The sequence below is a fragment of the Anomaloglossus baeobatrachus genome, chromosome 4, assembly GCF_048569485.1.
Source record: "Anomaloglossus baeobatrachus isolate aAnoBae1 chromosome 4, aAnoBae1.hap1, whole genome shotgun sequence".
Classification (NCBI taxonomy): Eukaryota; Metazoa; Chordata; class Amphibia; order Anura; family Aromobatidae; genus Anomaloglossus; species Anomaloglossus baeobatrachus.
Genome location: NC_134356.1, coordinates 227,100,309 through 227,113,181, shown reverse-complemented (window position 1 = coordinate 227,113,181; position 12,873 = coordinate 227,100,309).

The window sequence follows — 12,873 nt, the reverse complement described above, 5'->3', positions numbered from 1 at the left end:
AATTGGGGTGCATAGCAAGGTGGAGGTCAACCACCGACCAATTCAACAAAGAAACAACAAAGAGCCAGCACCAATGTGCACTAAGGCATCAAATATTCCAAACTGCATTATAAAAATTTTTTTTTTTTTTTGAGATTTTTGGCAAAAAATTGCAATTTCTTAAGCTGCTTCGCCACGTCACGGCAAATCTCATTTGAAGCAGTCCTACACTAAAATATTTTTATAAAATGTGCCATGCGGCCTCACATAAGGTAATGGCAGGCAGATGGGGGTGGCAACCCATAGCTGTCTGCTTTATCTGCGCTGAGAATCAAAAATACCGCGGAGCGCTATGTCATTTTTTTTAAAGATTTATTTTTACAGCACTGTGATGTCCAGCAATCAAAATACAGGGAAGCCCATTTTATTTTTAGTTATTTAAATGAATAATTAAAAAAAATATATATGGGCTCCCGCTGCATTTTTTGTATTGCTAGCTAAGGGTAATCCAAGCAGCTACTGGCTGCTAACCCCCACTGCTTGGTGTTACCTTTACTGGCAATGGAAAATCCAGAGAAGCATTTTTTATTTTTTTTGCCAAAAAACTACAAAAAAAGGACGTGAGCTTCGCCATATTTTTGTATGCTAGCCAGGTATAGCAGGCAGGTGCTGGAAGAGTTGGATACAGCGCCAGAAGATGGCGCTTCTATGAAAATGCCATTTTCTGAGGTGGATGCAGACTGCAATTCGCAGCAGTGGGGCCCAGAAAGCTCGGGCCAACCTGTGGTGCGGATTCCAATCCCCAGCTGCCTAGTTGTACCTGGCTGGACACAAAAATGGGGCGAAGCCTACGTCATTTGTTTTCTAATTATTTCATGAAATTCATGAAATAATAAAAAAAGGGCTTCCCTTTATTTTTGGTTCCCAGCTGGGTACAAATAGGCAACTGGGGGTTGGGGGCAGCCGTACCTGCCTGCTGTACCTGGCTAGCATACAAAAATATGGTGAAGCCCACATAATTTTTTCAGGGGGCAAAAAACTTCTGCATACAGTCCTGGATGGAGTATGCTGAGCCTTGTAGTTCTGCAGCTGCTGTCTGTCTGTATGGAGAAGAGCAGACAGCAGCTGCAGAACTACAAGGCTCAGCATACTCCATCCAGGACTGTATGCAGAATTTTTTTGCCCACCAAAAAAATGACGTGGGCTTCGCCATATTTTTGTATGCTAGCCAGGTACAGCTGGCAGCCACGGGCTGCCTGAAACCCCCAGTTGCCTATTTGTACCCGGCTGGGAACCAAAAATATAGGGAAGCCCGTTTTTTTTTAATTATTTCACTTATTTCATGAAATAATTAAAAAACAAATGACGTGGGCTTCGCCCCATTTTTGTGTCCAGCCGGGTACAACTAGGCAGCTGGGCATTGGAATCCGCAGCACAGGTTAGCCCGAGGTTTCTGGGCGCCTCTACTGCGGATTTCAGTCCGCAGCCATCCCAGAAAATGGCGCTCTCATAGAAGCGCCATCATCTGGCGCTGTATCCAACTCTTCCAACAGCCCTGGAGCCGGGTGGCTTGTTGGGTAATCATGAGTTAATACTGGCTTTGTTTTACTAGCCAGTATTAAGCCAGAGATTCTTAATGTCAGGCACGTTTGACCCGGCCATTAAGAATCTCCAATAAAGGGTTAAAAAAAACACCACACAGAGAAAAAATACTTTAATAGAAATAAATACACAGACACATTAGAGACTCCATCTTTATTACCCCCTGTCAGCCCTCCACGATCCTGCTCTTCTGTCTTCTTTCTTTCTAGTGTAGTAGTAGTGACGATTGTAGTGAGGATGAGGTTCACCAGCCCATCATGGGCTGGGGAACCTCATCCTCACTACAATCATCACTACAATCGGGAAGTAGCGTGCAGCCTTCACTCCGTGAGTGATCAGTGCTGGCTGTCAGCGGTAACAGCGGTAACGCTGACAGACGCGTTACCATAGCAACGGTGCTCTCGGAGCCGCGGTTAGCGGTGACGTCACCGCTAACTGCGTTGCTATGGCAACGGTGATCTCCGTTAATGACCGGCTGTGTCAGCCGGTCCTTAACGGAACGGGGAGTTGACCGTGTGCTAGAGCATGTCGCCGGTACACGGCGATACACATATGTGCACCGTGTACCGGAGAGATGCACTCGCAGGTCCTACATGACGTGTCATAGTCATGTGACCAGTCTGTAGCCAATGAGATAATAGCCACGTGACTGGTCACATGGCTATTTTGACGTCACGATAGGTCCTGCATCTCTGCTGGCAGTGCAGGTCACCGGGAGGATTCAGCGATCATCGGATGGAATAGCGGCAGGAGACAGAGTGCAGGAGGGATCGCGGGGACCGGTAAGTGTTATGGCAATGTTTATTAACTGTTTGTGTACATTTATCATGCATTTTTATGTGTTTCTGATTGCCTCCCATTATAGCCTATAGGTTCTAGTTCAGTTCGTCGAACGTTCGTCGAACGTTCGACGAACCGAACTCGAACGGGACCCCCGTTCGGCGAGCCGACCTCGAGCCGAACCGGGACCGGTTCGCTCATCTCTAGTAACTGGTACATCCTTTGATCCCTTGATCCTTTGAAATTGGCAGACTGAAGATTGACCACATGGGAATGAGCCTCTCAGGGTAGTCCCCCTCCCGACTCAAGTAGTTGGACGAACAAAATTGCTACTACAAAGGTGGTCCTTCAGTTGGCAGATCGCCTTGCTGTTAAAAGTGACCTGGAAGAAAAAATCTGTTTTAAACTGGAGTCCAACAACAAGATATTCCAGTTCCTCCTCAAAATTTGATGGATATCCGACCATTGGCCATTAAAAGTGGTTACCAACCGTGGGAAGTTGATCTTGGATTCCAATTTCTTAGGTTTCAAAAGGGTACGCTGATCCACATTCACCGCTTTCTGAAAGGCCCAATTGATAACTTCACATGGATACTTCCTCATCTTGAAGCGTTCGGACCGGTCCTGTGCCTGTATAAGAATGTCAGATTGTGTACTACAGTTCCTTTTTATAAAAAAAAATTGGCCCATGGGTATTGCATCCTTAAGGTGCCTAGGATGTTAACTCTTGTAGTGCAAGAGGCCATTAGTGGAAGTACACTTACGGAAAAGGTTGGTTTCAATCCTTTGTCCTTTCACCATCAATTTGAGATCAAGAAATTCCATGCTGTCTGAAGATATTTTTGAGGTAAGTTTAATGTTCAGATTGTTTCGATTCAGGGTCTGAATAAAGTCCATACACAGGTCACGTGGTCTTGTCCACAACAAAAAAAATGTAAACAATATACCGAAACCACCCACAGACATAGTCCCGATACCACGCAACGAGGTAAACACATATGCCTCCTCCCACCAACCCATGAAAAGGTTAGCAAAAGAAGGCGCACAGCGTGCCCCCATCGCAGTACCAGATCTCTGCCTGTAGGTGGTTCAGTCGAAAACAAAAAAAAAATAAAAAAATAACTAAATTCTTTCAGCCATTTTTTGCAAAATTGAAAGACAGTATTGAAAAATTTGAGAAGGACGTGGTAGCTGGTAAAAAGAACAAATTTCTTTGTGATAAAAGGGATTTTGAGGACAATTGTGCTTACAGTTGGAATCATTGGAGGAATAGACGGTCCCGCCCTAATCTCTCCAAACAGAACCCCTCTAATAATCCAGGCGAAGGTTCATCTAGTGATTTTGTGTCTACAGACACAAGTGAAACAGAAGGAGGGGGAGAAGAGGTGGTCGGAAGAGGAAACAACATCAACTATAACAAAACAACGCCACGAAACCGAGCACCACATCTCTATATGCAGACCCAACACAGGAACAAACACAAGAAGCAATGGGTGAGAACATGCTACAAATTATTAATTTATCGGATTATGTTCTGTCTAGTACAGAAGAAGCTGTTGTAAAACGTGGTCTGTCCTTTTCACCTCTCAAAAAACTGGACAAATTCACTTTGGTCAAAGATACTTACCCGTTTTGCAGGAATTTAATCTAATATATAAAGCTAAGTATATGTATGTGTGTATGTGTGTGTGTGTGTGTGTGTGTGTGTCCGCTAAAGGTCGCATTTACAATCACAAAATTTTGCACAGACGCCTCATGTGACTCAAGGAACGTCGTAGACTATGTTTTGACATGAAAATTTAACCCCGCGCTTTACAGTTACTCTCCAAAAAACCTGCCTCCATTAAACTGAATGGAGCTGTGAGCTGCAAGTTATTAATAACAGCTGTGGTTGGTTGCTATAGGAACAAAGGACATTCATAGTATAAGAAGCTTATGTGTGAGGTAATATGATGTCAGTGGGGAGACAGACACAGACTGAGAGACAGACAGACAGGCACAGACAGAGACAAACAGACAGAGACAGATAGGAAAAAAAAGCCAGACAAAAAGACAGACAGAAAGACACGCGGGGAAAGAGACAGACAGATAGAGGCAGACAGGGAAAGAGACAGACAGAGATAGACAGGCAAAAAAGGCAGACAGACAGAGACAGACAAACAGAAAGACAGAGGGAAATAGACAAACAGACAGAGACAAAGAGGGGGAAAAAGACAGACAGGGAAAGAGACAGACAGGGGAAGAGACAGATGGGGAACGAGACAGACGGGGAACGAGAGATGGGAAAAAAGACAGACAAGGAATGAGACAGACGGAGAAAGAGACAGATGGGGAAAGAGACAGACAGGGGAAGAGACAGACTGAGGAAGAGACAGACAGGGGAAGAGACAGCCAGAGAGAGACAGGCAGAGAGAGACAGAGACAGACAGACCTGGAAAGAGACAGACCTGGAAAGAGACAAACCTGGAAAGAGACAGACGGGGAAAGAGACAGACGGGGAAAGAGACAGACGGGGAAAGAGACTGAGAGACAGACTCAGAGATAGAGCGAGACAACAGACACAGAGATAGAGAGACTACATAGGTAAGGATGGTTGACCTCGGGGAGACCAACATCCAACACCACGGAGACACCATCATGTGTTTCTCAACGCAGTGACACTAGAACAAGGCCCCCTGGAAAAATATGCAAAACAAGAATGCCGCGGAGACACCATCACATGTTTCTCAATGCTGGCAGGAAACTAGCCAGTTATTTCACCGGCAAGGAACAACCACGGGAAGGACAGTCTCCAGTCAAGGAAACCGCCTAAACCAAAACATGGTACCCATCCACAGACAGCTGTTTCAGGGTATTTGCCCCTCATCAGTGTGGAGTAGGAAACTGGCTAGTGGGAGCAATGCCTAGTAGAAGACTACATAGGTAAGGATGGTTGACCTCGGGGAGATCAACATCCAACACCGCGGAGACAGCATCACGTGTTTCTCAACGCAGTGACACTAGAACAAGGCCCCCTGGGAAAATATGCAAAACAAGCCAGTTTCCTACTCCACACTGATGAGCAGAAAATACCCCGAAACAGCGGTCTGTGGATGGATACCATGTTTTGGTATAGGCGGATTCCTTGACTGGAGACTGCCCTTCCTGTGGTTGTTCCTTCCCAGTGAAAGACTTGGCTAGTTTCCTGCCAGCGTTGAGAAACATGTGATGGTGTCTCCGCGGCATTCTTGTTTTACAGAGATAGAGAAAGACAGACAGACATAGACAGAGAGACAGACAGAGAGAGAGACAGACAGAGAGAGAGAGACAGACAGAGAGAGACAGAGATAAAGTGACAGAGATATACACAGACAGACATGGATAGAGACAGAGACACACATAGAGACAGAGACACACATAGACAGACAGAGACAGACAGAGACACACACAGAGACACACACAGAGAAAGACAGAGACAGACAGAGAGAGATAGAGACAGATAGAGACAGAGACAGACAGAGACTGGGAGAGAGACAGACAGAGACAGAGAGACAGACAGAGACTGGAAGAGAGACAGACAGAGACTGAGAGAGACAGACAGAGACAGACAGCGACTGGGAGAGAGACAGAGAGACAGTTACTATCCCGAGTAACGCCTGGGTACTACAGCCAGTGTTTAAATATGATCATCGTCATCCCACTTCTTTGCAGTCTTTACTGGACCTTGAACAATGTGCCTTTGAGGACCTTATTGATCTGTTACATGAAAGTAATGAACCAATAGGTAGGAAATCTTTCATGTTATTTAAGCCGTCCCAAAAAACACCTGCTTTTGTGACTTGTCCGACCATTAATGTTTACTTCAACACCATGGTGCAGGACATCCTTAAATTACAGATTAGGAATAATACACAGGATAACTTGACTCAAGAAGAAATGGAAGCCATTTCTATTCTGAAGAACAACAGAGCCTTTGTAATTAAAAAGGCCAACAAAGGTGGTAACATAGTTCTCTGGCCTACCGACCTCTATGTAGCGGAAGCTAAAAGGCAGTTGCTCAATATATCCTTATGCACGATTTTACGATCTGATTCTACCGTGGTGTTCCAAAAGAAACTGGATGCTTTACTGGCTGATGCTGTGTCACATGACATTATAGGAAAGAGGGAGTGAGATTTCATCTATACAGTCCCTGACAGAAGTTCTGTCGCTTATCCATGTTATGTAAATAAAAGCTTATAACCTGACTTTAAATTCATCAATTGGTTTCATAAATTACTCTTTTGAATGCTGAAACCCTCCCAAATTTGGTTTAGGTTACGAAAATAAAATTGCTTCAAAGCTGAAATATTGATCATTTAATGAACACAGAAAGGTCAGATTTTGGCAAGACAAACGTTTTGTCGCCTTGTCATATAATGCACCCAATACTAGCTAACATCCTCACCCGTGCTTACTAAATGATCGGTTAATTAGTGAGTGTGTATAAAAAGAAACCCAGCACCCCAGACCTTCAGTTGAACTGCAACTTGACCTCTGACAACATGCCAAAAATCCACCCTGCGACCAAAGCCTTGATTATCAAGAGGCTGAAGAACAGATTCCCTGCAGAGATGGCTGGCATGTTATGATCCGGAACCATGGAAGATCACAATAGATCATTGGCAAAAAAGGTGACAAGAGCATTGGCAACTAATCTGGCCGCCATCCCCTTACTAACCATCAACACTAGAAGTAGCTGAGGGGTGAACTAACATCCTATGCACCACGAACCTAGCCGGAGAACTAGCTATCCTAAAGGAAGGAAGGATGAATAGCTCTCTGCCTCAGAAATAGACCGCAAAGGTAAAACAAGCCCCCCACATTCAAAGATTACGGCGATGTAGGAAAACACAATACACAGATGGATGATAGGATTAGCAAAGGTGAGGCCCCACTGAGTAAATAGGAAAGGATAGGAAAAGGGCTGATGGTGGCTAGAGAAAAACCCTACAAATACCCAATAGTACAAAAAGTCCTCAGATCGCACGATCTGAACTCTGTCTTATATCAGGCGCTCTTGTCAAACCAATGAACAGAAAGCAGTAACAATTACAAATTCAAGAAGCAACAAACACATGGACTTATAGGAGCAATATTCCAAACATAGCTGCAGGAAGTTTCCCAGATAAGCACAGAGAGGGAAGATTCCTGCAAGCTAATGAACTGACAATAACCACAGTAAACGACAAACCCAGATAAGAACAAAAAGAACAAAACAACATAAGAAAGATCCAAGCACTTATCTGGGGTAGATGTGGTCTGAAGCAAGATGAGAAGGCCGGTAAACTGAAGAACAAATGATAACTGGCTCACCCTGCTAGCAGACCAAGGTTTAAATAGGCAGAGAGTTAGCAATGGAAACGCCCATTGCTCCAGCACACCTGGTCTCTGTCCAAACCATTCCTGGCCACAAGAGGGAGCCTCACAGCAGCTAAAGCATAACTGACATTCACAACACTGGCACCTTTAATGTGTTTCAGCATCAAGTACAAAGAATTAAAACAAAGATTTGAAGAGACTGGAAATATTTTTGACAAGCCAAGGTCCGGCAGACCCCACAAGACAACTGCTCAGGAGGAATGTTTGTTGGTTAGAAAATCCAAAGCCAGCCCCTCTTCTACTGCAGCAGAGCTCCAAAAGCGCTGGTCACCTCAAGTCCCTGTGTCAACTAGAACAGTTCGTAGGATTCTGTCTCGAAATGGCCTCCATGGTCGAATCAGTACCCAGAAGCCAGCACTAAACAAAAGGCAATTAAAAAACTGTGTGGCATTTGCCAAGTCCCACAGCCTGCTAAACAGATGGACGCTGGAGAAGTGTCAGAAGGTGGATTTCTCTGATGACTGTTCAGTTGAATTACAGCACAGCTGCTGCAAATACTGCAGGAGACCTACTGATGCCCGTATGCATCCAGAAAACAGTTAAAAAAAAAAAACCTACAAGACACATGAGTGTGTAAGCTATTTGACTAAAAATATATTTTTATTCATACAAATCATTTAAAATACATACATATGAGGGGGTGGGGCTGAAGCCCAATGGAGTAAGACTTGTCTGGACTAGCTCCTTCCTGAAACCTCCAAAGCAACAGGGATTCTGAGTTTTTAAAACTCAGATTTCCCACAAAAGCAATAGAAACACTTCTGGAACACTCTGGGAACAAGTTGGACCACTTTTTTGAGCTTTAACCCTTGGATTTTGGACTTATTTATCACTGGAACAAAGCGGAAGGGACCCAGGAATAAGTGAGGAAGCAGTGTGGTATCAGAAGCTTCCCCAGCTGGGTTGAGGCTCTGCAACACACAGCTCTTCTGAAGACAAAAAGGAAAAATCATCCTCAGTGAGTAATAGACATTATTTCTCCCCCATATAGGTCTGAATATTTTTCCTATATACAGATCTTTAAAGTACAGCTGAGATATATTGTGACAGTGGTGAAGATCTAGCAGAGCTAAGTCTGCTGTGCTTGTCCTTTAGTACTACCAGCTCATTTTTGACAAGGCACAAGCTCTGAAACTTCTTTTCTTTTGTGACATATTCTTAGGGCTGGTTCACACTAAGCGACAGCGACAACGAGGTCGCTGTTACGTCACCATTTTCTGTGACGTAACAGCGACTTTGTAAGTCGCTGTTATGATCGCTGCTTAGTTGTCAAACACAGCAGCCGAAGCAGCGATCATAACCGCGAGAGCAGGGAGCTGCGCACACTGCTTAGCGCTGGCTCCTTGCTCTCCTAGCTACAGTACACATCGGGTTAATTAACCCGATGTGTACTGCAGCTACATGTGCAGAGAGCAGGGAGCCGCGCACACTGCTTAGCGCTGGCTCCCTGCTCTCCTAGCTACAGTACGCATCGGGTTAATTAACCCGATGTGTACTGCAGCTACATGTGCAGAGAGCCGGAGCCGGCAGCACTGGCAGCATGAGAGCTGCGGAGGCTGGTAACTAAGGTAAATATCGGGTAACCACCTTGGTTACCCGATGTTTACCCTGGTTACAGCTTACCACAGCTGCCAGATACCGGCTCCTGCTCCCTGCTCGCTTCATTTCGTCGCTCTCTCGCTGTCACACACAGCGATCTGTGTGTCACAGCGGGAGAGCGCCTTTGAAGAAAACGAACCAGGGCTGTGTGTAACGAGCAGCGATCTCGCAGCAGGGGCCAGATCGCTGCTCAGTGTCACACACAGCGAGATCGCTAATGAGGTCACTGTTGCGTCACCAAAACCGTGCCGTAGCAGCGATTTCGGTAGCGATCGCGCTATGTGTGAAGCACCCCTTAGTATCTAAATACAACAACCTGGACGCCTAACTGTGCTGATATTCAAATTTGCTTGGCTGTATGCTGAGCTGATGAGAAAGTTTGTCCTGTCTAAAGGAACCGTCACACATAACGAGATCGCTAGCGAGATCGCAGCTGAGTCACGGTTTCTGTGACGCAATAGCGATCCCATTAGCGACCTTGTTATGTGTGACACCTACCAGCGATTAGGCCCCTGCTGTGAGATCTCTGGTCGTTGCTGAATGGTCCAGGCCATTTTCTTCAAAGGCAATGTCCTGCTGGTCAGGACACATCGCTGTGTTTGACACTGTGTGTGTGACAGGGTCACAGTGACTGCTGAGATCGTTATACAGGTGGCTACTGCGACCTGTATTGTTCCTGCATCGCTGGTAAGATCTGACTGTGTGACATCTCACCTGCGACCTCCCAGCGACTTACCTGCGATCCCTATCAGGTCGCATCGTTTTCGGGATCACTGGTAAGTCGTTGTGTGTGACTGGGCCTTAAAGGCCAATCTTCGCCTTTGCAGAAAATGGTTTGGACCATTCTGCAACGACTAGAGATCTCACAGCAGGGGCCTGATCGCTGGTAGGTGTCACACATAACAAGATCGCTAACGGGATCGCTACTGCGTCACAGAAACCGTGACTCAACAGCGATCTCGCTAGCGATCTCGTTATGTGTGACGGTACCTTAAGTAGTGGAGATAATAGTTTATACACTTTCTGAAGGGCTCTAGCCAGAATAATAGACAAAAGACAAAATAAAAGCTGAGAATCTGCATTAGCCTATATCCCTGTCTGCAGACTAGTACTTGTGGGTCTTAAAACACAGTGGAGACTGATTGCAGCTGCAGTGACGATTTAGCAGAGCTGAGTCTGCTGCACCGTTCACCTCAACACAGTGACACGATTCTGACTTGATAGAAGCTGTGGGTTGAGGGCTGAGTTTGTAATAAGTGCAGACTTGAAGAATTGGCTGCACTGCATTGACAGCTCGGACCCCAGCCTGTGTAAAGTCAGTGGAGAGAATGTTAAAGAAATTGCTGTTGAGCTTCCAGGATTCAGTTATTCTAAGGTGTCTTAACTGGTGGTCAGATCTACAGCAGTGCTGGTGACATACCAATAGCATTTGGACTTTGAAAGTTATCTATAAATATCGTGCACTGCAACACAGGAGCAGTTCTTTGTGAATTTATACAGTGACAAATATATATACACAGTATGGCACAGAAAATAAAGGTAGTAAATAAAGATTTACAAAAATATGTCTACCTCCAGAATTCCGCAAGCCGGGAAAAATGCAAATACTACTCAAGCAAACGCAGCAGCTGGAGCAATTCCAAAAGGCATTTCAAACATCCCTTTAACTCAGCCTAAGCAGCAGAAAAGAAAAGACTGGGAAGATAAAAGAGATACGGATTGGGAAACTCCTGCGCTTTTATCAGAAATGTCTTTCACTCCACAAAATAGCCCTTTTAGACAAAAAGCAAAGCTAGATGAAGATGTTGACCCCTCTTATTCAGGCTTTAAAGATTCTACGTCTATTAAAGACACCTCACCAAGTTCAGCTGAAAAAAGTTATATGAAGGATTTATTTAAAGAATTCCGCAAGCTAATAAGTTCTGACATGGATGAGAAATTTAACCAAATGAAGTCCTCAATTGATGCATTCACATCTAGAATTGAAAAGACTGAAGCAGAAGTGGCTGACCTATCAATCACAACAAAGAAAATATCTAAAGTACAGTCAGCAATGAAGGAGGAAATCTCTTATCTCAAAACTAAAGTGGCTGATTTAGAAGATAGAAATCGACGCAACAATTGTAAAATTAGGGGTATCTCAGAAAATGTTAATAACGAAGAGTTATTCTCATATATTAAAACCATGACGAAGAGTATTTTTCCAGAAGCTGCTGAAATGGATCTCTCTATTGACAGAGCCCATAGATTGCCACGTCCTAAACATCTTTCAAGCAACATTCCACGAGATGTCATTCTAAGATTTCATTTCTTTCAAACAAAAGAAAAATGTTTCATCTATCTCAAAAGCCACAAGAATCTACCACAGCCGTTTGATAACCTGAAGATCGTTGCAGACTTATCTAAAGAGACACTACTTCAAAGCAAAACTTTTGGGAGAATAACCCAAACTCTTCGCCAAAGAAACATTCTTTACCGCTGGGGTTTCCCCACAAAATTACTGATGTCTTATCGAGGAAAGACAATTCCATTATTGTCCCCAGAAAATGGAATAAAAACATTGAAAGATTTGGGAATCGAAGTGACTTGAACTACTGCTATTACCACTGGATTACAAATATGGTGGATCCTAATGGCTATGGGTTCAATTTGGCTTGAAATTTTGTGTTTATTCTTTTTCCTACAAGAGGTTTCTTGGACAGATATTGCTGTAAGACTTTGCCCCAAAATGGAGTTGATCTGTATTAGGAAGACATCAACATCCTCCCGAAGGAATACAGGACGGTTATTCGTCTGGTTTTTTTTGGTTATTTTGTTTTTGGTTTAGTACTATATAACCAGTTTTTTTCTTTACAGGTATATACGGATAGCCATGGACAGTTTTTATTTCAAACAATTGCTTTAACTTATGGTACAATACTTGGAATTTTGATGCTACGTTTTTGTTTGTATAAATGACTTTAAACTGTATGTCATACAATGTCAGGGGTCTAAATAGTCCACAAAAACATCACATCATTTGGAAACATATTAAAGACACTAATGTTGACATTGTGGGTCTACAAGAGACGAAGTTCTCGTCTATTAATCCTCCAAATTTTAGTCATCAAAACTTCCCGCATAAATTTACAGCTTCTAATATAAAGAAAAAGGCAGGGGTTCTTATACTTATAAAAAACACAATTGGTTTAGAACTTATATCTGAAATAGAAGATAAAGATGGGAGATACTGTATTTTAATATGCAAAATTAATAACTCCATATTTACATTATGTAACATTTATGCCCCTAACGGCCAAATTCAATTTTTGAACAAGGTAATTCAGATAATCCGCGAAAATCAAAAAGGAAATCTAATTATGTTTGGAGACTTCCAAATGGAAATCTAGATTCCACATCTCAAACTAGACATTTTAATCAGACTTTGGATCCATGGATAGGAAGAGAGGAATTGTATGACGTTTTCCGCTGTCTCAATACATCATCAAAAGAGTACACATGTTACTCTGATAG